At 45.6% G+C, this 25,042-nt stretch overlaps 1 protein-coding gene across 3 annotated transcripts in view; it reads right to left on the bottom strand.

Moving 5' to 3' along the window:
* GCNT1 (glucosaminyl (N-acetyl) transferase 1) overlaps positions 1-7,315 on the bottom strand; it is a 43,943-nt gene extending 36,628 nt beyond the window's left edge. For 2 of the 3 annotated variants that reach the window (XM_045288571.1, XM_004713838.2), the window contains exons 1-2: positions 7,229-7,315; positions 6,360-6,467 (exon numbers count right to left, since the gene is read on the bottom strand). The gene's annotated coding sequence lies outside the window, so the exon portion shown is untranslated. Of the gene's footprint in view, positions 1-6,359; positions 6,468-6,672; positions 6,903-7,228 lie in introns of those variants that run through there. The other variant, XM_045288570.1, reaches the window with a different exon arrangement.
* Positions 7,316-25,042: the final 17,727 nt, after the last annotated feature.

Raw genomic sequence — 25,042 nt, 5'->3', positions numbered from 1 at the left:
CTCATAAGATATGTGGAAGGAAAAAAGCAGAATCCCTCTGCCCAGATACCAAACACAACAACCGTCTTAGCTCTTTCCCAAAGCAGAGAGGTCCTCCGATTTCTGGTCCTCAATTCGAAGACACCTCTCTCTGTCCATCCTCTCATTCTCCTTCCTTCCAAAGATCACTCCCTGCACCTGAACCTCCTCACCTTCTCTGAAAGCTGGCCTCAGTGTTTCTTTGATCTCCCATAGAACTTGGGTCTCTCCCTCTGTATGAGAAACTTCCCCACATCGTTAGAGCACCTTATCTCTCATCTCAATTTGAAAACACAAAAAGAAAACCCACTCGACCTCACCGGCCGATCCAGCATTTTGGTCTTCCTGTGAACAACTTCTCCTCCTTGACCCATCGCTACTCCTTTCTCTTTGCATTCTATACCTATCATTGGATGACCATTTTTACTCCCAGTCATTTACACTCAACGCTTCCAACCACGTACTTCCACCCAACCTTTGGCATGGGTTCTTGTTGCCTAAACGTCATCGGTACTCGAGTGCAAAAATATGTCCAAAATGGAATTATCCTCTCTCCCTCACCTCCTCCTGCCACCCCGCCAGGGTTTGCAAAAGCCCAACTGCTTTCACCATCACACCCCCCTCAGCTACGTATGCCTGAAGCTTGTGAATCATCCTTGATACCGCCCTTTCCATAAACCGTAACCAACGAGTCATCACTCTGTTACTGATTTTTAACTACAATCTCTCTCTCTCTCCCTTCCTCTCTCTTCTCCGTGCACGCTCTGCCATCTACTCAGTCATCACACACCTACCTGCATCCTCTCCTCTCAAGGGCAGCAGCCACAGATGACGGCAGACATATCTGCACATGGACTTGAATGCAGCCTTTTGGCCTGGCCTCGCTGGGAGGAAAAGGTACATCTTTTCTTAATCGATGCATGCAGAAGGGGAGTCTTTTCATAGGTAGCCTATGTGCCAGCAGGAACTGCCCTTCAAAACCATTCAACCACTCTCCACACAGCAGCATCTTAAAAAAGTTTTTTTTAATGTGTAGAAATCATGCGCATTCACAGTGCAATGGATCCACCTCACCTTGGGGAAACCACCTTCCTGATTATGGCATCTCCCCGGGCAGGTCCATTGTCCCACAAGGCTCGCAAGGCTTTAAACCTTTACAGAAGCAGACTCCCATTTCATCTCTCTCAGAGTAACTGGTGGGTTCGAACTGCCAACCTTCCGCTTAGCAGCCAAGCACTGTGCAACCAGGGCTCCTTGCTTGTTAGCCTCTAGTCTTTACAAAGACCTGCCATCAAGTTTACTCGAACCCAGGGTGACTTCAGGGTTCCCGACTGCACATTGGGTTTTGAATGGCTATGACTTTTCAGAAGTCCAGCACTAAGCTTTCCTTCCAAGGGGTGTCTGGGTGGATTTGAACCACCAATCTTCAGACCAGTAGCCTAGCACATAAGGCATTTCTGCCATCCAGGAACTAGCCATTTAGCCTGGCAGCCTCATAAAAGCAGGGACCCTGCACCTTCCTCTTAGCTACATCTCAGCACATAACAGGCGCTCACAGCAATCTGGTCCATGACAGAGTACATGAAGGAATCTGTCCCGCGGATAGCCAGAGACCTACCAAACGATTTGGCTACCTCTTCAGGAAAATACAAATGGATCACAAAAGAATGCCATAGCCCCTTTAAGGTGTTGGTTGCCCCAAACTGATGCAGATTCCTGACTGGAACTCAAGTGGGATCAACATACCAGAAATCCTGAGGGCTTAGTGGCAGCAGTAATCTTTTCACTTGGGGTTGGTGCTCATGAGGATAAACCTACTTTTCACTATGTACAAAGAGTTGCTCATGGCCAGCTTCTCAGCATGTAGCCAGTACAAGCACCTAGGTCTTGCCTGTTGTAGTTGTCGGATGCCACTGAGGCTGGTTGAACTCAGCACAACCCTACGTACACCAGAGGGGAACCTAGCCTGGTCCTGCTCACCGGCCCCCACAATCACTCCTGTGCTTGAGCCCACTGCTGCAGCCAGCTCGTCCGGGAGCTGCCTCTTTTTCACAGGCCCGCGATTTGACCGAGCATGACGACCTGATACCAGGCCCAAAGTACACGAGCTGAAGTCTCACCGTCCCGGCTTCGAAGGAGCTTTCTGGTTATACTTCTTCTAAGACAGAGTTGACTGTTCCTGTGGCAGCCAATAAGACTGTCAATATTCTTCACCAGCACCGTAATGCAAATGCACAGGTTCTGCTCTGGCCTGCCTTATTCAATGTCGAACTTTCACGTGACAAGGGGCAACTGAAAATACCGTGGCTTGGGTCCGTTACACTGGGCTTAATGTTTTGCCTTCTGTAATAATCTTGAAATTCTTAGTCGTTTTTGAACAAGGTGTCCCATCAATTATATAGCCAGTCCTGAGGGTTTTGGTTTTTTTTTTACAGATTAGTTTGATTTCTGGAGAAGGAATCTTAATGGCACAGTGGGTTCCGTGGTCGACAATTCTAATCAAGCAGCCATGCCAAGGGAGAAAATGAGGCTGCCTGCTTGAGTAAACATCACACCCTCAGAAACTAACATGCTGGTCTACTCTGCCCTCGAAGGTCATTATAAATTGGAATTTCTTGGGGGCTGTGGGTTTGGTTTCTGGAAGGGACTCCTGGACAACTCATCCTTAACTAAAAGCGCACCTCTTACAACTGGGATTGTCTTTCCAACCTCCTTGGGCTCATTTTAGGACTAAAGAAAAGGCTCCAGTTCTCAGGACATTCTTTCCTTCGGAGATGAGCTTAACCATTTATCACAGAGAGCTCACATTCATAAAATTCAGATTTTTTCAGATTCCAGAAAGTCATTCTAGCCTTAATTACTACTATTAACTAAACGGCTTTTCATTTGTCCTAAAAGCTCCATTCAATTTTGAACCTGATTTAATCAAGCCCAAGACTCTATTAACATTTTTGCTTAGGGCTTTTGTTTCAGTTCCATTTATCTAGAGAGTGTGTTGATTTTTCTGAATTTGACAAACATGGTCAACAGAAAGGTGCAAAGTATACTAGAAGGATACATTAAAATGCCCAGAGAATTTCTCTTTTCATTTCCAACACTTAATCTTACACTTTGTGAGATTTAACAATTGTACTGAACATTTGCAATTTCTTCAGAAACAAAACTTAGCACAGGATACATAGGCTGTCTATCATGATCACTGATTTAGTCATCTATTATACAAAATGCTTTAAATGCCCTACGCCTAAACGGCCTCTTGGCTAAGATCAAGTGTAAACTTTAACAAATAGCTTCCTTAGGCACTGAGTCCGTTCAGAGTCCTGGCCAACCCATGCATCATCACACAGTGAACTATGCCCCACAGGGCGTTCAGTGGCTGATTTTTCAGATGTGGAGAGCCAGGCCTCCCCCAAAGGCATCTTTCAATGGACTCCAACCTTTTGGGAGCAACCAAACGTGTCCTTCGGACCGCCCAGAAACACTAATGCTGCTAAATATCATAAAACAAACGACAAAGATTAATCATCTGCTTCCAAATGTCAGGAAAAGGGCCACAGTTTGGAAACATTGCTTAGCTCAGTTTTATTTCATTGCACTGGTCTCAGAGAAACATCCCTGAGAAATATGAACAGTCATTTGGGAATCTATTCTGAAAGTAGGCATTTGGCATTCCACGCTAGAACCATGAATATAACTGCCATTAAAATGAATATGAAATACAGTGACGAGACTTGTTAACTGGGATACACACACCCTGTCTGCTCCACTCAATGCAGCAGAAATACTATATGTTTCATAGAAAAGGGAATTCGACTATTAGAAGAGATCCTTTTCAACAATATTTCATTTATTCCCAGCCATCTCTACTAATAGGAATGTAAAATAAGATCTATCTGCACCCTAGGCCAGGAGTTTCCACATACCTGAATATGTAACCATTGACAGTCACCTCAAAGACAGAGACTTGTGAATGGAGGACGTGTGGACCAAACTTGGTTTGATTCTTTGGATTTTTTAAAACATGAAAAAAATAGCTATTACTTCAAAACAAGTTTTATATATTTTTAAAAACATTTTATTAGGGGCTCATACAACTGTTATCGCAATCCACACACATCAATTGTGTAAAGCGCATTTGTACATCATTCTCAAAACATTTTCTCTCCACTTAAACCCCCGACATTAGGTCCTCATTTTTCCCCTCCCTCCCCGCTCCCCCCTCCCTAATGAGCCCTTGATAGTTTATAAATTGGTATTTTGTCATATCTTGCCCTGTCCGACGTCTCCCTTCATCCACTTTTCGGTTGTCTGTCCCCCAGGGAGGAGGTCACACACAGTTCCTTGTAATTGGTTCCCTCTTTCCTACCCACTCTCCCTTTACCCTCCCTGTTTCGCCACTCACACCACTGGTCCTGTAGGGCTCATCCGCCCTGGATTTTCAGTTCCTATCTGTACCAGTGTACATCCTCTGGTCTAGCCAGACTTGCAAGGTCGAATTGGGATCATGATTGGGAGGGGGGAGGAAACATTTAGGAATTAGAGGAAAGCAAAACAAGTTTTATATTCTTTTGGAAGCACAACTTTTCAGTGACTGCTGGTGGCAAACGGGAGATCTGGCCACACTGGGCAGGATGGGCTGATACCGAAGCACAGTTAGGTCTTCTGTAGATTACCTGGATGCAACCAAGCCTCACATAGCTCACGTCCATTACCTATCTTTTAGATAGTCGGTTTCATAATCTCAGTTCTAAGGAAAACTGTTGTTCTTAATATCATATAACAAGATTACAAATGGAAAAGAAGCAATGAGTCATCAGTAGTCCTATCATAAATGAACACCCAAAAGAAAACTGACTGACATCAAGTCAATTCTGACTCATAGCAATGCTGTAGACATTGGGGAGAATTGGAGAATAAAACTCGTTATGGGAGTGGCTTGTGGTTTCAAACCTCTGACCTTGCAGGCAGCAGCCCGTAATCACTACAAACCCAGGTTCCTGATTGTTAATGAGAGGTGGCTGAAATTTAGTGCAAACATGGCTAAGGAGGCCCTTTATGGTATGGCAGTGGTTAAGCTCTTTCTTATCTGCTAACCATAAAATCAGCCAGGAGAAAAATCAGCCATCTGCTTCAGCACCACTCTCCAGTTTAGAAAGCACACGACAGTTCTACTGTATCCTACCGGGTAACTATTGGACAGAACAGATGCGAGAGCAGCGGGTTTTGCAGCTTGTTACCCAGCCAGGTGAAATGCAGAAAAGTGAACAGCCAACTTCCAGCCCTCACCATAAAACAGAGAGAGAGAGAGAGTGAGGGAGCGAGCGATCAACTTCTTTCATCTACTAACAAAAAGACCTTTCAAAAGAGTAAATTCAGCAAACAACCCCATAGACATTGCTCTCTCCTCGGGCTTACTTCCCATGCCTATCTTATACAGGTAGGCAAACCAACAATAATGTAGACAATACAAAAAATTGAATAAAAAGAGAAAAAAAGAAATTATATATATAATCATAATAACTAGCAAAAAACCAAACAAGCATAGATAATCCCACGTCTGTTCGCTGACCTTTATGACTATCTCCCCACTGGTCCTACAGGAACCCCCCCCCTCTCCTAGCCCACAGTCTATTTTGGGGGTTCAGACTGGACTCAGTCCCCGCCGTGTGTCCTGGTATTGTCCTCTGTCGCAGGATGCTCCAGCGAGGGGACATCATGTTTGGAGCTGTTGTCGGCTTTAACAGCTCTTAGGGCTTGGTGTGCTGCGATGGAATCTCAGCCTTACTCTCTCCTTCTTAGTTTGCTTCCGTGTGGGTGAGGCAGGCCGGCCCCTCGCCCCAACCTGTAGGTTTAGTGTTGTCCTCTGTAGCACATACTTTTAGGGAGGGGTCGGTTTGAGCCTGAATTTTTTAGCCAGATGTGAGATCTGTTATCAAATCCTCAAGCAGGGAGTTCTGTGTGTCTGGGACTCTGTCTAGGCTCCTTGCAAGTCATTTATACTGATCTTTAAAAATCATTAGTCCCTCCTCCCCTCAATAAAACAAATTTGCCTTTCAGAACATCCCCCAAAGGGCACAGAAGACCAGAGGAGGGGGGATGACGCCAAGTCCTATTTAGGGGTCTCACTACCTATCATGGACTACCAAATTCAGGCCACTGAATTCTCACCTTTCTGTAAGCACAGCATACATACCCTGCCACTTAGCCTCTTCCATTATTTGTAAAAAAGGAAGAAAAAAAGAAAAGGAAAAGACGACTCTCTTGTTTAGAAAGAAAATGCGAGGCATTAATATCAATGTACAGACAGGATGTGGGAGGGTAGGGCTTGGTACAGAACTTACCTCCACCTGGGCGGCCCACTCTGCCGGCCACCTCAGCCACCTTGGAAGATGAAGAGAGATGTGTAGCATGCGAAGTGCCCGAGTTTTACTTTATCGTGAACGAACGCTCTGCAAGAAGAAACGGAATGGTGAGCAAGGACGTAGAAACTGGAAGATTAGACTCAGTTAGCGACTTTTCAAAATCCAGGCCTTTAATCCGCGTTTAAGAAGCAGCACCCGTTTTTACAAAGAGCCAGCGTCTTAGAGTTTCCCAGACTCTCGCAAAGCAGCCAGGGAGGGTGCAGGACGAGAAAGACAGACTGGGCCCGCAGACCTCCGGACCAGCGTCTCCGTTCCTAGCTTGGCTCAGGGAGGGCCGCTGGTCGTGCTGGCGACCGTTTCTCCATCAGCCAAATGGGTGGGGGAATAAAGTCCTGGCGGCGCCCTAAGGTGTGTTGGGCTGGTCACCCGCAAGGTCGCGCTTCTCAAGCAGCAGCCGTTCTCCTGGAGAAACTCCGAAGGGGGTCGCTGAGAGTCGAACCGACAGGAAGGCAGTGGCAGAGACTGGGTCGGGGGTTTGGGTGAAAAAGAAAAGAAAGAGGTAGCTGCGCTAGCACGCACGCACGCTTGCGCCAGCCCGGCGGGACGGAGACCAGAAAGTGACTCCCGGGTGACACGAGTCCTGGGCCTGGGCCGGACAGAAAGGGGCAGAGCGGGGAGAGCCGGGGCGCCGCGCCTTGCCCAGCTGGGGCGCACTCGCTGGCGCCCGGGACCTCCGGCTCCGCTCCGCTTCCTCTTCCCCGGCGGAGCCCACCCCGCCGCCGCTCACAGCTGAGCCCCTCCCTCCACCCCACTGCCCCCGCCGGGTGGGGGGCCCGTGAGCTGGGTACCTGGAGAGAGCATCTGACCCCTGGGGCGCAGGAGGATCCCCGCCGCCCTGCGCGCGAGCTGCTCGCAGAGGAAACGCGCGGCGGGGACCGGGCTCCGGGCCGGGCGCTGGGTTCCCCACCGCGCGCCACGCCCCCGGGACCGCCCCCACCTAGAGGCCCCACCCCTCGCCCCCCTGGGCTTCACAGGGAGGGAGGGTGCTTGGGGAGCATCCCTGTGCTTACTCGCTGGTCGGAACACCTCGGGGCAACCCTGGTTCTTAGTTCTCAGAACAGCAGGACTGAGCTTGACCTTCAGCGCAGGAGAGCGGTCAAATTGTCTGCTCCATAAAGATGCAGGAATCCATTGTATGCTCCTTCCCTGGGAGTCAGCAGCCCAGGTGGAGCAGTGGTTTCTCGATCTACTGTTGCCCTAAAGCTCAAGGGTTTGAACCCACGAGCGCCCTTCTTTGCGGGGAGAGGGCACTCGCAGCCCATTGTCAGTGATTCCAGGCTGGGAAATTGAGGCAGTTCTGTCCCTAAAAATTAGGATACGCTTTATAGCAAGCTGCCCCCACTCCTTAGACCCAATTTAGAATAAAAATACTTTCTATCACATTTTAAATTAAATTCTTCCTCGTAAAGGAGTCTTGGTGATGTCGTGCATTACACATTGGGCTGCTCATCACAAGCTCAGCAGTTCCAAACCCCTAGTCCCTCCGAGAGAGAAAAATGAGACTTTCTATTTGCATAAAATTAGTCTCGGAAACCCACACAGACAGCGATATTCTGTCCTTGAGTGTTTGCTGTGAGTTGGACTCAACTCCGTAGCAGTGAATTTGGCGGTGATGGTGTGTTTTCCCTGAAAAGTTTCAAAATGATCGTATCATTAGCCCCCCCCCCCACCCCCCCTGCTTGCTTAATTTTCATTATTTAAAAACTCACTCCATTCATGTGAATTTTCAGACAAAAAGTAAGATCACATTAAATTATGGAAAACTCCTCCTTCCTGCATTTATATCATACAACCTCTTGTTTCTATTGAAAGGGCCATTGTCTGGCAACCACGGAGTCAGCAGTTCAACCAGGAGCTGCTCTTTGGGAGAAAAAATGAGGCTTTCAACTCTTGCAAAATGTTATAGTCTTGGGAACCTACAGAGGACAGTTCGATCTTGTATCATATGAGTCAAAATTGACGTGGTAGCAGTGAATTTGGTTTGTTTGGGTCCGAATTATGAAAGCTGACTATCTGCAGCAAGAAGAATGTTGAAAAGAACAAAATGGTTCTTTTTCGTCTTCTTTTATTTATTCAACAAACAAGACTAAAAGAACTGACTGTGGACACCTCACTTCCTTGCCCGCCTTGTCCTGCTGCGGCCGGGTTCAGTGTCCATCATTCCTTAGTCCTGGTGGCACTATCAGGTAGGTGCTAACTGCAAGGTCAGTGGTTTAAACCCAGAGACAAAATTGGGACCAGGAGTGGGGTTCATTGCAATGGCCCGGGACACGGAGAAGCATGGCGTTTTTTAAAGAGGGACAACTGAAAAGGCATGAGAAGTAAACCATTTGACTCATAGAGGGTGGCTTTAGTTACCGTCTACTTGCAGTGGCTGTACGTGATGACACGCTGCAGCTGAGAGGAGAAAGGCTGTCTGGAATGCCCTGGGAAACGTCTTGCTCATTAAGAGGCCAATGCCTTCTGGAAGCATCCCGCAGAGGCCCCAGGTCAAATGTGCCTGAATCAGCATGCTCCCGGGATGGAGAAGAGAGTATTGTGTTGGGTAATATTTAAACGGTTACGGGTTGTATGTTTATTTGGCTTTGCTTTGGTACTCAATATTTCTCTTGCCTGGTATTGTATTATGGGAAATCAATTGGGAAATCTCTATGGGATAAGCATGAGGTTATTCCACTCCTCAGGATTTACAGCAGCAGAAACCCTATGTAGTGTTGCTGTGCGGCAGAATCCACTAGAGGCAGTGGTTTGATTGGTCTGTGCCCACTGTAAAGGAACCCTCCGCGTGCTGTAGGTTAGGCATTGGGCTGCTAACACGAGCTTGGAGGATCAAACCCACTCTCTGTCCCATGGGGAAAAGGTAGAACTGTCTGCTCCTGTTAAGGATAGACAGTCTCGTTAAGACAGATTTCCTCGATGGCACTGGGGTTGGTTGTCCGTGTTCCTTGCTATAGGAAGTCCTTGCAGTGCAGTGAGTTAAACATTGGGTTGCTCCATCATAAGGTCAACAGTGTAAACTCCCCAACCACTCAGTTGTCTGCTTCCATAAAGATGTACTTTCTGCAGCAGGGCGACCTGGGCACAGACACAGAGATGCAGCTCTCTGTGAAGACCCAGAGAGGAGAGACCATCACCCGAGAGGCTGAGCCCAGCAGCACCTTGGAGAAGGTCAAAGCTAAAATCCAAACCAATGAGGTAATCTCCCTGCACCAGCAGTGTCTGATTTTTGCTGGCAAACAACTGGAGGACGGCCGCACTCTCTCAGACTACAACAACCAGAAAGAGTCCACCCTGCACTTAGTGCTGAGCAGCATGGTAGCATCATTGAACCGTCCCTGTGCCAGCTGGCCCAGAAGTACAACTGGGACAAGATGGGCTGCAGCCAATGTCAGGCTCCTAATATTAGGTAACTAGATTTGGGGACCAAGGCAGTTGTCTCCCTGCAAAGGCCCACATAGAGGGGTTGAAAAGAAATCAGGCAGCCATTGGACACCAATGGGAAAATCCAGAACTGAGTATGTTCACACACAAGCCCCCTGGGTCCAGGTAGGAGGTCCACCCGGGCACATTCACATTAGGTACCAGCAAATGACATCACACAGGTGGGCCTAATGCAGCCAATAAGATCAGCCGATACCCTCCACAGCCAGAGCGGGGAAGTATACAGGCCACAGGCCTCTGATGTCTTTTGACTCTGCCCTTGCTCAAGTGCATGCTCTAAGAGCACATAAGTGACTGCGGGCCCTCTGGGGTCCCCGCACCCCCTCTTGGCCACTGGGGATTCTCCAGTTCCACACATGTGGGTTTCACCCTCCCTGTACTGTATTCTCATAGAAACTCACTTGGATTACAAAACATGCTTCTGCTGCGTGAATTCTTTCAGCATGCAAAGCAAAGAACACAGGTAACCCAATCCAGAAAGCCAACACCTTCACCTTCCTGTGGCTAACTGCCCCAGGCAGTGCGGCCACCAACAACCAGCGTCCCAAGAAGATCAAAGAAGGGCCCCTCTCTGTTGGCTCCCCTGCCTCCTTCTGGTGGGGTTCTCCTGAGCCCCATGGCCGTGGGCCCTCAGTAAAGTCTCACTTACATTAAACGGGGGGATTAAAAAAAGAGATTGGTTTTAAGAACCCTACAGAGCAGTTGTACTCCGTGCTACAAGGTCACTATAAATTGGAATTGACTCCGTGATGGTGGGGTGGCCTTTGGTATCCTCGCTACCCAGGTATTGGTGCCTCAGGGTTGCTTTGGACTCCTGTCCTCTTTAGTGACTTGGAGCTTGGAGATGTTTCGGTGTGTTCAACACTTGATCCAGTGCTCCAGGTGGCTGTTCTATCAATTCCCTGTGTGACTCTCACTCTCCAGGGAGCCTCCCTGATCTCCTGATGGCTACGAAGGCATTACTTTGATTCTTTGGGGTAAAGAGATTGTCCTTTGGCCTTTCTGTAAGTCTTTTGTGGTCCACAACCAAACCAAGCTCACTCGCAGTCATCAAATTCATTTCAACGCCTTGGGACTACGGTGAAGTGAAATGACTTGGCGAAGGTCGTCTATGTGTAATATTTCTAAGTCCTGTTCAGTGGCTGAGTAGGATCGTGCAAAAGAAAGGGAAGAGGACTGTCAATGAGGGAATCGGTCAGTCTGTCGTTCTAATGAGTAAAAGTGAGTCATCGCAGAGGCAGTTTGAAGAATCTCATGACCAGAAGAAAGAAGATCCACTGATAGAGCACGTCTGAGGCCCAGGCTTACACCAGCAGAGGCATCCGAGGCCAAAGCCCCCAGACCATGAATCACAGTAGAGGAGCAGCCATGAAACCAGGAGGCAGAGAAGAGGGGCTGTGGGCATGAAGCTGGTTTGCAGAATGGGATGCCCTTCGGACCTTTCTCAGGAGCTTTGTGACACTTGCCTGAGCAGGGAAGGGACCAGGGACCACGTGGCCGACAGTCAGAGGTCCAAACAGAGACATGCGTGCCAGCGCGGCTAAGACGCAGCATTGCAGGCAAAAGAATTACATCCTTCCCGTTTTGTCATCTGTGAGCTTCCCTAATAAACAAACTCCCATAACCATGGAGATTGTCCTTGACTTCTGTGTTGCACAGATGACTGAAGCCACCAGAGAATTAGCGTGCTGGGGAGGGAAACTTGGTGTCAGAATAGGCCAAGGGGGCCAGAGGGTAGAGGCATGTCTGCCCTCTCTCTACCTTTTGGCAGTCAGTCTTGGGCTGATGTGGAGTTGGACTCTTTCCTTTGTGTAGTCCGAGGAGGTCAGACATGGCCCCAAACAATGTTCTTTTTGACCCTACAGGACGGAGTACAAGGCCTCCATCGGGCTTCCAGGGCTTTAAATCTTTAAGGTGCAGACAACCTTCTCTTTCTCCCAAAGAGCAACTGGTGGGTTTGAACCATCTACCTTGCTCTTAACAATCCAATGCTTATCCCACTGCACTGCTATGGCTCCCTCAGGGATTACTAGCAAGTCTCTTTCCTGACTCCTTTTGTACTGCTGTTGTTTCCTTTGCAGTGATCTATTAAACCAATGTGTGACCCTCCCTCTACTGAGAGCCCTCCCTGATCTCTCCTGATGACGGCAAGATTTGCTCTTCATAACACAAAATTATTGTCTCCAAAAAGGGTAAAACTTTTACTAAAGGCAGTTTAGAACTTCAATAGTCTCTTTGGGGAATCTCCACAAATGGGTTTATCTAAGCCCTCTCCCATCATCTCTTTCAACGATCTTTTCAGTTTGGGGTCCTTTGGTCTGTACCTCTACATAGTAGCATCACTAAGAATGTGCTGGGGGGATGGACCACATCAGGTGACACTGTCAGAATGAGGTATGCCAAAATGAGAGTCTATAAAAATTGTGTGCAGTGTTTCATCAGAAATTTAGCATTTTAATATAAAGATTTCTGGAGTTATAACAACAAAGCATTGTTCCTAACCCCAACTCACATGGCTTACATACTCTATGCAAATTTACCTTTGACCCTTTTAATGAGTCCTGGATAGAGCTGTCATTATTACTCAATTACCACAACACTTTGAATCACGTGATCCATCTGTACTTCCTACAAGTGTGTGTTAGTCTGGGTAGACTAGCGAAACAAAGTCATGGACACTCATGTGTATATAGGACGGAGCTTTATGTAAAGAGTAATTGTACACGTAAAAGACATCCCAGCCCAGTTCACATCAAGTCCATAAGTCCAACATTAGCTCATATGTCCAATACTAGTCCATAAATTCCTCTTTAGACTTGCACAGCCATGCAATAATGCCAAATGCAAGAAGATCATAGGCCAGTGGGTGGAAAGTCTTGTGGATCCAGTGGCAATAGAAGCATCTCAGTGCTGGCAGGGCTCTCCACGTGGCTCCTTCAGCTCCCAGGGCTCTGGCTGCATCAGCATAGCTCCATCAGCCTCTTTGTCAGTAACGTCTCACAGGAAGTGAGTATGTATCTTGCCTCCAGCAAGCTATTTATCTCCTTAGTGCCTCCAAATGAGGCCACCAAGCTGTGACCTGGTTGACGGGCTAAACTCTACCCCTTCACTCTTAAATCTCAAATTGACAACAACAGATTATGTAACTACTACAAAATGTAAGCTGTTATTTTCATCGTTGCCAGTATTGTCAGAGTCACAGATTTTTATCAAATATATGATACATATGTAAGTAGATTTGTAATTCTATTATCAACATCGTCTTTTGAGAATGAAGCAGCAATTAAACAAAAAAAATCCAAAGAAATAATGTAACTAATAGCACTCACTGTAGAAAGATTTTACACAATAACCGTTGCTCGGATCAAAATAATCTAAGGACTATTACAGTTAAGCAATGTACAAGTAGAGTGATGACATATGAATCTATGATTAAAGTTGACATTCTGAAGGATAGTCTATGGTCTGGGACTGGAGAAGGTCCCTATGTGGATGGGCAGTAGCACTGTGCACTGGGTACTAGCAAGCCTGCTGACACCACTGCCCTTCCAACCTTCACTCTTAGCTCCTCTACTGTGCTTGGCCCTGCAATACCTTTCCCTTCGTTCTCAACACTCAGCTTGCTATAATCATTCAAACTTCAGGATCCCCAGCACCAACTCCTCCCACCCTGTTCTTGGGGACTCTCTAGGAACTCTAAAAGCAAGCACCTGAGATGGCAAAAGGCAATTGGAAACATGATAGATATTTTTTCTGCTCAGATTGTTTTGGAGAAATCATTAGGCCACCTGGTCCATTTTCAGTCCCTTGCCTGTTTTCTATTTGTATATGTATGTTCATATATGCATATATGTATTTTATGTATATAGGCATTTATATATGTCATTTTGTGTGTGTATCAACATATTCAATTTTATTATGGAAGCTACTTTAAGCTTTCATCTTCAAGAAAGGTTTATCCATCACATGACACTACCTACGTATTCTTTGCATGTTTTCAAAAAATCATTTTATTGGGGGCTCTTACAGCTTTCATATTTTTTTAGCCTCTGAATTTTACCAAGTTAGATATTAAATCTCTTAAAAGACCTTTATTCTGATGGGCTTAGAGATAAAGAAACTCATATAACTTAGACATCCCTTTGTAGTTGTCACTCGGTGCTGTTGACTCCGGTCCAACTCGTCGCAAGCCTATGCACAAAAGAACAAAACCCCACCCGGCCTTGCGCCACCCTCCCTATTGCTATTGTGTCTGAGCTATTGCTGCAACGACAAAGCAGAAGTCCTTCCGCCTGTTAGCAAACCTTCTAGGTTACCCAGCATGATGACCCTTTCCAAAAACTTGTTTCTCCTGACCACATGTCCTGATAATAAGACTACATATCATCTTCGCTTCTAAGGTGCATTCTGGCTATACTTCTTCCAAGACAGATTTGTTAGTTCTTCTGGAAGTCCGTGGTTCTTCCAATATTTTTTACCAGTATCATAATTCAAATACATGCCTCATGCATATGAGGTGATTGAAAATACCTCTGGTCAGGTATACCTTAGTCCTCAGAGAGACATTCTTGCTCTTCAATACTTTAAACTTTATTGGTTACTTGCTGTCATGTCAAGTCCAACTCAGCAATTCCATGTAAACCAAAGCAATGCAATGCCCAGTCTTGCACAATCCTCACAATCAAATGTTCTTCTAATCCCATCCCAAGGAATTAAGAAAATGGAACTTCAAGTGCTTTCAAAAGTGTTCTTACAAACACCTAAAACAGGCAAGTTTTATAGAGAAACCAACGTTTATTAAGTGGTTACCAAGATGAGGATAGGAGCCAAGGGTGGGTAAAAGAAGAGTCGCTTTTTTTTTTTTTTTTAACATTTTATTAGGGGCTCATACAACTGTTATCGCAATCCATACACACATCAATTGTGTAAAGCGCATTTGTACATCATTCTCAAAAGAGTCGCTTTTTAAGAAGAATTGAGTTTCTTTTTAGGCTGATGGAAACATTGCCATCGATATTGGTAGCAATGGCACAACCTGAATAATATCATTATTGTTATTAATTATTTCACCTGAAACATTGAGTTGACAAAATGTTACCTATATTCTTACAGTCATTTTAAAAAGAACTTCTAGAAGTTCCTAGAAAGAGAATGTTATGGGTCCTGGCCATCTGAAGGAGTCCCAGTGGTGCTGTGAGTTGGGGACCAGGCTTCTAACCAAAAGGTTTGCATTTCAAATTCACTATAAATATTTAGTCTCAGAAAGCATCTGTGAAGTCACTATGAGTCAGAATCGAATTGATAACTCTGGGGTTGGTTTTATTTTCCTTCTGTTTTTTCCCATCATCTGAAGACTCACCATGATATAGGTACATATAGAAAACAGAGAATTCATGGATATGTGGTGGCTCTCAGAATTTCTATCATCTTCTTTTTATACATCTGAGTGAAGAAAATATCTATATTGATAGATCTTTGTCCAGGCATCATTTATGCCCAAGTGCTATAGCTTCAAAGAATGATGTATACAGTGAAAGCTATGAAAGCCAGGAGTTGTGTAAAAAACATGTTTTGAAGAGGATTTCAAAAGTTGTGGAACCTGTGAGAGTCAGACCTTGATGGAGCTGCCTGTTTGCCTGCATCTTACAATTCTTCCATCTCTGGCAGGGTGCAGTCTTCCACTTGCCCATCATGTGTTTCCATGGAAAATACTTAAGTTTTCCTTTTCTGACAGGGTTCCACCTTACATGGGTTCTAACTTTTGCAGGTGTTACTGTAAAAAACAAGCAAATACATAAATTTGTCCGTAAATAAAATTAGCATTTCTGTTTTTAAAAATAAGTTCAAAATTGCAATGAGCAGATGTAATTCAGGATGTTTGGGCAGGAGAGACATTATAAGTATCTGTCGGAATGAATGAACACATTTTGACCTATCATAGAACATACAAGGGTGTACCAAAAAAACTTAAAAACTGAAATTGCACTGGATGGGGCAGAGCTTTTGTAGTCCGATTTTTCCCCATAAGGTGAGCACGGAGCAACTCATTCTGAGTTAGTGCACCCAGTGGCGACACCTGGGAAGGTTCCCTTTTACGTAAAAGCAGTTTTGCTAGAACCTCGTTTCTTGTGATGGCTGATTTAAGAGAACAACATGTGGCTGTAAAATTTTGTTTTCTGCTTGGGAAAAACGCCTTAAAAACTGTTGTGATGTTGAACACAGCTTACAAGGACAGCGCTATAGGAAAAACTCAAGTGTACAAGTGGTTTTCTCATTTCAAAAAGGTAAAATGTCGATTGATGTCAAACCTCATTCTGGATGTCTGTCAACTTCCCAGATGGATGAAAATGTTAACTAGTAGTGCATTTGGAGTTCATTCTACCAGGTCAGAATGTTAATCAAGCTTTCTATTTAGAGGTTCTGAAACGACAGCAAAGCAGTGAGTGACAAAAAACGTCTAATTTGTGGCAGACAAGGGACTGGCTTTGCTACCACAACAATACACCTGCTGACACAGCTACCTCAGTGCACCAGTTTTTGGCCCCAAAACAGCATGCCTCTGTTGCCCCAGCATCTTACTCACCCAACTTCACTCCCTGTGACTTCTTTTTGTTTCCATGAATTCAGAGGGACATGAAAGGACAGTGATTTGATGACGTAGAAGAGGTGAGGGAAAAATAAGGGAGGTGCTGTCAGCCATCTAAACAGATGATTTTGAAAAATATTTCCAAGAAGGGAATTGCAGATTTGACAAAAATATTAAGTGTCATGGAGAGTACTTTGAAAGTGATAAGGTTGTTTTGTAAAAAATTTTAAATACATAGCTTTGGGGGAAAAAAGTCTGTTTGGGGGGGGTACCCCTCGTACTTAGTGTAGAAAAAAGGAAAAGAAAAAAAAGTATTCTGCACTGGTGAATTTCACAGATTTTATGTTGAAATACAGAACAAACGCCCAATGCACATATGAGAACTCGAATTTATATATTTGAAATGCTGGATCAGGCAAATCTAATCTACGATGACAGAGGAAGAGTCATTGTTGTCTGGGACTAAACTTGGGGAACAAAAGCCAAATTCACTCTCATCAAATGAATTCCAACTCCTAATAAATAACTCTATAAGACAAGGTAGAACTGCCTCATAAGGTTTCTAAGACTAATTATTTATAAAGCAGAGTGTCATATTTTTCTCCTATGTTGAGTTCAATTGCCAACCTTCAGTTTGGCAGCTGAACACTTAACTACTGCACCATAATCTCCCTCTTACGCATTGTTTCTGTTTTTGTCGTTATATCAGTAGGATCACTCACATCCCTACAACCTCAGTGCGATTTGTTTTTCACTGGGTTCTGTTGGCTTTCCCAGCACTGGAGCCCAGGAGGAGTCGCTGTACGGTGATAAGGACTGATACAAGTGCTCTAGGGAATGCAGGGGTGGGGGGTGGGAAAGAGGATGATTGGGAGCGGACATTGAGGGTGGGCCGGGGCAGGGAGCCCAAGGACTGTCGTGGTTACACACTCATATTGAAGGTGGTTTAACCATGGTGGGGAGGGGGTGTGGGGGGCGATGCTCTAAGATAGATGTGGTGGTGTTTTTGTACAATTCCCCTTGGTACGATCGAATGATTCAATCCGACTCAATTGTGTGATTTGTAAATTATGTGCCAACAAAAATGTTGGGGATGAAAGAAAGCAAACCTGTTGAGCTTTGCTTGGACAATTCACATTCAAAGCAAATAGTACTTTTTGTTTTTTAAGGGAAGGAAGCGACAGGTGAGATCAAAGAGTAGTTTAGACATAAAGCACTCACATTCTTGTGAACGTGAATGGTCCAGATTTATTAACATTTGTTCAATAGTCTTCTCCCATACAAACTGGCATCTGATGTGTGTCATGTGGCAGAGGTTCCCTCTGGTGGTAGCTTCTAAAACCAAATGAGCACATAGCTAAAACCAGCCAAGAGTGTGGCGTGGATTGATTTATATGCCTCTGAGTCCTACAAGAAAAGATGATCTACACGGATGAGACCCTGGTTTGGACTTTCAACCTACAGAACTGTGAGAAGTTAAATGTAATGAAATTTTGAAAGCCCTGTGGAGCAGTTCTACACTGGCCACATGGCGTTGCCATCAGTTGGGTAACTGACAACAACTTCGCAGTTGCTGTTGCACAAATGTGGAGCTGCTGTTGTCAAACCCGGCCATTGTGGCTCATCAATATCGCCCGGTTCTGCGGCTTCACGATGGCTGCTCTATTTGACCCAACTGTGGCAGCCACCGTCAGTCCCCTCCTCGTTTTCGATGATCTGCTTTACCAAGCGTGATGTCTTTCCTGATAACATGTCAGAGTTCGTAGATGAACAAAGCCGTGCCCTCCTTGTTTCCAAGGAGCAAGCTCGCTCTATTTATTCTTCTGGCTGTCTGTGATACTTTCCATGTTGTTTGTCAACCCCATACTTCAAATATATTCTTTCTTCTTCTGTTTTCCTTGTTCAATGTCTAACTTTCCTATGCCGACGGGACCATTGAGAATACTAAGGTGTGGGTCTGGTGAGGACATTTGCCCTCAAAGCGACCCCCTTGCTCTTCAACACTTTAAGGAGGGCTTGTACAGCAGCTTTGTCTAAAACAAGACATCCCTTGATTTCTTGACTGTGGCTTCTATGAACATCGAGTGTGGAACCAACAAGATGAAATCTTCAGCAACTTCATTTCACCCCCATTGATCAGGACGTTGCCTTCTGGCCCGGTTGTGAGGACTGGCTGGTTTTGTAATCCATGGTGGAGGCTGCAGTCCTTGACGCTCACCAGCAAACCGCTTGGCTCTTCATCACTTGAAGCAAGCGAGTTTGTGCCATTCGCACCTCAATGGCTCTCGGTATACAGGCCTCCAACCCTGGCACAGAACCCCTCTCCACGTAACCCAGTTTCTGAGACCGGTATCCAGTATCCCAGGGGCATTCCTGCGGTAAAGATACAAGCCCTGCCGGAGGGCACGGGTTTTCATTTGTGCCAGCCCTCCGCGTTCCTTGTTTGTTCTATTGCCACTGGTCTAGCTTCCCTTGCCCCCCATGCCTTCTCACCTGTGCTTCTGAGTCAATGATGACCATTTGGTCTCAGTGTGTTACTTAAGGGAACACATTACTTTGTGCTGTAAACAAGCCTGCAGACGGTTGGATTTTGAGTCAGCCTGGTTTCAGGGTAATGCATTTTGTGAAGTGTCTCATCTATTTGATCATTCTATGCTTTTAACTGCTTTGGAAGATTCAAACAAGAGTGTGGAACATTGATGATACTTTAAACCCTGCTTGGAGTCCATTGTGAGCCCTGGGGGCATACTGGTTATGCCTTGAGTGGGGGGGGGGGGCAGTGATCTGCAAAGTTAGCAGTTCAAAACCTCCAGCCACTCCAAAGGAGAAAGCCAGGGCTTTCTACTCCCCTACTGAGTTCCGGTCTGCAAACCCAGAGAGGCAGTCTACCCTGTCCTGTAGGGTCACGATGAGTCGGCCTCAACTCAATACCAGTGCAGTTGTTCACCTCTGGCAAAGAACGCAGAAAAGCCGAGCCCACCACAGACGGTGGGGATGCGCATCGTGAGGACCGAGCAGAACTACCATCTACTGTAATGGGGTCGCTTTGAGTCTCAACCAACTTAACAGCACCTAACAATGACCACAAGCTCAAGTGAATATACTTCCTTCTTTTGATTAACTCAAGTTCTGGTACTGGTAGGGTTAGTAATGGATCACTTCAGTATTCAATTAATAAAAATGTTAATTAAAACAAACAATTGAATTGAAAACTCAGTGGTTTCCCTGACAACTTTCTGTTTCTCTCTTCCACCTTCCCACCCCCAGCCCCAGTCCAATGTAGCAGAGATCATCTACGACTGCCAGGATATGGGTGATGTGGCCTGGTAGTCTCTGTGTTTTGAATTTTTGACATTTACTTTTAATCAGAGCTGGTAAAGGGAGATGTCTCTTGAATCACACTGTATTAACTGCTATGGAACAAAATGAATCTATTTTGAAGCGTTTCTAACCACATGTAAGTTGTGCCCCCCTCCCCCCATACATCAGAGTCAGATTTAATTTTAAAAACTAAAACTATATTGTTAATTTGTAAATTTTAAACACACCAAAAAACAAACCCGTGATCACTTCAGGTTTCTGTTTTCTCAAAAATAAAACAGGTACCTTCTAAGGGTCACTGTGCGTGGGAATCAACTCCAGGGCAGTGGATTCTGCGTTTTCAGCTCAGTGACACTCAGTGATTCCATTCAAATGGCCTGTAGTATCCACGAAGCATCTCTTGCCTCTCTTTCCCCGCAAAAATGCTGGATTTACCATTTGGTGTGCCTTAAGGGGAACAGTGTCACTTTCAGGTGACACCTGGGCCACTTTAACAGTTCATCCATGACTAAGGCAACCAGATTTTAACATTGGTAAAGTGGGACACCATTGATGGGGGTGGGGATGGGGGGGTGGTCCTTGATTAAAAATTCGGTCTATATGTAGCAACAAAAGTTTTCATAGAACGCAAAAATAGTATGGCAGCTGAAAACCGTATATTTCCTTCCCGTTCTCCCACAGTTCCCTAGCTTGTCTGCCTTCTTTCCAAAAATCGGGACTTTTTTATAACGCCGCTGGTCAAATTGTTAAAAATCGGGACGTCTGGTCACCTTATCCATGACCTTTGTTAGCATGAATCACATTTTCACTTTGTGTCTCAACTGTCCCAGAACTCATTGCTCATTAAGTTGTTTGATGTATTTCGAAGAAATTATTATAGCATCTATTATGATTTGAATGGATGTTCGTATGTTACCCCTAGAAATGCGGACACAATTCTGTTTGGGCGCAAGGTCTTCTTTGTCGGGTTAATGAAGTCACACCGGGGTACAATAGATCTTAACCCTAATCACCTTTGAGATCTAAAAGGAGTAGATCCGGTATCGTCAAGGGCGTACAGCCTGGGAAGACAAGTGCAAATCATCAAGGATCCAGGAATGCTGGGGCTGTAGCAATTGAGGTGAGGATCTTGCCCTAGAGGCAAGAGAAATTACCCCCTACAGGGTTGCACCAAACCTCCACTTCTAGACTCTTGGACTGTGGGGGAAATGGTCTCTTCGTTAGGAACAGACAAAATATGGCATTTCTGTTACTGCAGCCTTAAGAAATGGAGACAACCTCTTAGCATATGGTTTGATATCCCGTCTAGTCCAGCGGACACCGAAGAAGAATCAATGCATTTCAGTTGTGCTGGCGAAGAACATTGAAACTACCATAAACTGCTGAAAGGACAAACAGATCTGTCCTGAAAGAAGTCTGACCAGCGTGCTCCTTAGAGGCAAGGATGGCAAGTCTTTGTCTTCGATACTTTGCACATGTCCGAAGAGGACCTCGTGCTTGGTAAAGTGGGAGGCCCTCGATGAGATGGGTTGACACAGTGGCGGCATCAGGGGGCTCAGGCAGAGGAACAATTGTGAGGCTGGCACAGGGCCATGCAGTGTTTCATTCTGTTGTGCGTAGGGTCGCTATGGGTCAAAACCAACTCGGTGACACCTAACAACAACAACAACAACAGCCCAATGGTTCTCTAACCTGCTACACAGTACAATTACACAGGGAGCTTTTAAAAACAAATCTTTGAATAGATGAGACATGGTAAATAGATTTAAGTTCAATACAAGGAAGATAGAACTGATGGCCTAAGAGCTTGAGGGGTTTGGATTTTTCCCTCTGTGATCCTAAGGTTTCACTGAGCACTGTGCCTGGACATGAGAAAATGGTGTGGGGCCCATGTCTCACCTTGTCCAGCTTCAGTAAAGAGGAGGAGAATCCTACGCCACACCAGCCCAAGGTTGAGAGCCACAAGGCAGAGGATCTTGGTATGGCCCCAGTGTTCTGCCTCATGGTCTCAGGACAGCTCCTCTGCTCTGACTGGTGGTCATTTGGCTCAGCCTCTGGTGTCTGCTGCCTCTGGAACTTCAGACAAAGATCTCAAACATACTCCTTTGGTGTATGTTTTGGTGTATGTTTTGGTGTATGTTTACCGCTGTCCCTGCTTTTCACATGGCTCTCTTATGCCGAGAGGAATGGCAAAAGTGACCAGTCCCTGAGTTCGAGTCCTGTGTACCTATATACCATACTGCTGCCCTGTCACCGTGTGGGAGTTGTGATACCAAGTAACTTCACTTTACCACAATGTGTTCGTCTGCATACATTAGAGAAACAAATCCACAGAAACTCATGTATAAGAGAGAGTTTTATATAAAGGGTAAGTGCACATCAAGAAAACATCCCTACCCAGTGCTGCCCAAGCCCACAAGGCCAACATTAACCCACATGCCCAACACCAATCCACAAAGTCCTCCTCCATCTCACAAAACACACACTATGACGCTGACTGCAGGATGAAAGCCGAATCAGTGACCGTGTAAACATCTCAGCAGTGGCACACGGCTGCTCCAGCACCCAGGGCTGTATCGGGGTAGGTCCATGTGGCTTCTCCTCAGGGATGTTTTTGTTTTGTTTTGTTTTGTTTTTTTTCAGAGATGTCTTACAGGAAGTGAGTCTTGCCAGCTGAAGCAGGGACCTGGCTAAGGCAGCTGCACCCTGATCCGACCATCACAAAGCAAGAGACCCAAGAACTTGAAAGGTGAGACTCACTGAGTCATTTATTTCTCTGCCCTTCAATTGACGCCACATGGGTTCATCGGCCAAGTTGGCACTATAAACTAACTACCTCCATTAGGTATTTTCATTTTTGCTTTCTGGTTGCCTGAATTTTCTCTTTCAATGCAATAGTTTTCCAAATAATGGTGAGATCAAAGTATTGTATGTACTTGAGTGTAAGCCGACCTGAATTTCTACCTAGGCATCTAATTTTACACAAAAACTGAATTTAAAAATGTGTGTTGAAAAACTCAGCTTATACTCAAGTATATCGGTACTCGATTATTAAAGAAGGAAAACTTACTAGTGTTCCAAGCCAAACAAAAGCCAGTTGTCTAGTCTCCTCAAAGAGACCCTGTATCTGTCAGAGTTGAACACAATCCTCACGACTGATGTTTCAGAATAAGTCACTAGTAGACCTTTCTCCCAAAGAGCCTCCAGGTGGGTTAAAAAAACTGCTTGCCCCACTGTTAGATTCCACACCAGGGTTTCAGGTTTAATTGGTATGATCCTAGACATCTGGGGTGTTACAAAGTCCCCCAGGTGATTCTATTTAAGACTCGATCTTTTCTCCAAACAATAATAGATCTCTATCCCACCAAGGAGGCCGAGCCAAAGGGCAGCATTTCCTTGGGGATAATGCTCTGCAGGCAGAAAGGGCTGGCACGGGATGGATGTGTGGATGGAGGCGTGGATGGATGCGTGGATGTCAACAAGGAAGCAAGCAAAGTGCTGTCACAATGTGGGATGGTCCTCAATGTCACAAATCAATGTGTGGTGAATCATAAACTAATTTGTTCTAAACTTTCACCCAAATTACAGTAAAAAGTTAAAAACACAAAACCTGAAACTCTGAAATGCTATCCTTCTCTCAGGTCTAGGAACCCAATCTTTTTCCGGACTTTGCTTCCAATAACCAACCATGAGGAAGGAGTTAGAACAATGGTGGGAGGAGGCAGCCTAAGAAGAGGGTGTTGGGTGAGATTGGAACAGGAGTCTGAGTAATGCTGAGCTCCAAACTGAACAAAGTTGAAACCCGACTCCCCTGAAACTACAGGTGTCCTCCTCTGTGCTTGATGTCACTCTCCTTCTGCACGGCTTTGGTGGAGTCTGGGAACGGAGGGTGCTTTGTTTAAAAAGCAAACAAAGTCTGGAGCCTTAATGTAATGTCTTCAATTTCCTTACAGTTGGTGGACTTTATCAGTGTAGGTGGGACGGAACTTGACGGCCCTCGTAAGAAAGGGTCAGAGCGGATGCAGGAGGGTCCAAGAGAGGGCACCCGAGTCCAGCCAGGCCAACAAGAGAGGTCTGGAAGCCCGAGTCACAAGAGACCATTTCTTTTCTTTTCCTTGATGTCACACCCTGATATCACATTCTACAATTCCCCTCCTTCAGCTGCTTCCTAACATCTTCAATGGTATATCCCTCACCAATGCGTGCACACTAGTGACGGAGAAGCCTGTGTTACAGGAGCTCAAGGAGAGGCCAGAGCGTTCAGAGCGAGAGTCATAATGTAACGACAGCTGCACGTTGTTTTTACCTGTTTGCCTTCATCTCCACTAAGTGCACAGCAGATCCTCAAAGGCCATCGGCTTGAAGGAATACCTGCTTGTTGTCGCCTCGATGCTGTTGCTGGGTGCCACTGAATTGGTGCTGACGCTGTGCACCACAGAAGGAAGCCTGCCGGGTCCTGCGCCCTCCTCACACTCAGGGCCAGGCTTCAGCTCACTGGTGCAGCCAATGTCAGTCCATCTCGTGAGGGTCGTCCTCTTTCGCACTGACCCTTTACTTGGTGTAGACCCCCCTATCTCAGTGCTGCTCTTACCAACTGCCAACAAGTGGATGCCAACTCACAGTGATCTTATAAGACAGAGTAGAACTGCCCAGGTGGGGTTTTTTCTGACCCTGTGAGGCTGTATTCTTTACGAGAATAGAAAAGCCCATCTTTCTCTCGGGGAGTGGTCGGTGGCTTTGAACTGCTTACCTTGCAGTTAGCAGCCCAGTGTGTAACCACTAAGTCCCCAAAGCTCCTCTCAGTGCGGAACTGGACAGAAAAATAAAAAAAGGAGAGGAGGGAAAAGTTAAAGATTTAACAGAAGATTGACAGCAGTGTTTCTCAAATTTGATCATGCATCAGAATCACCAGGAGGCTGAGAGAATCACAGAGTCAATAACAAAGCGGAAAATTCTCAAATATGGGCTCAAATATAACAGCGACTGTGAAGATGCTGCAGGACTGGGCAGTGTTTTCTTCTCTTGTACACAGGGTTGCTGTGAATCGGAACGGAGTTAACAACACTTAACACCAACAGCACACTCTCCCACAATGGTTATATCGTTTTGTATTCCCACCAGCGATGGATAAAGGTTCCACTGCCCCCATAGCCTCACCAACTATTGTTATTTTCAGTTTTATTTTCAACATATCTATGTTAATGTGAAAGTGAGAACATTCCTGTGGTTTTGATTGCTTCTCTCTGATGGCTAA

Source organism: Echinops telfairi, unplaced genomic scaffold (genome assembly GCF_000313985.2).
Source record: "Echinops telfairi isolate 266 unplaced genomic scaffold, ASM31398v2 ScPeMD7_22;HRSCAF=79, whole genome shotgun sequence".
Lineage (NCBI taxonomy): Eukaryota > Metazoa > Chordata > Mammalia > Afrosoricida > Tenrecidae > Echinops > Echinops telfairi.
Note: the sequence above shows the minus strand (reverse complement) of the source record. Positions and strands in the feature narration are given on the sequence as shown.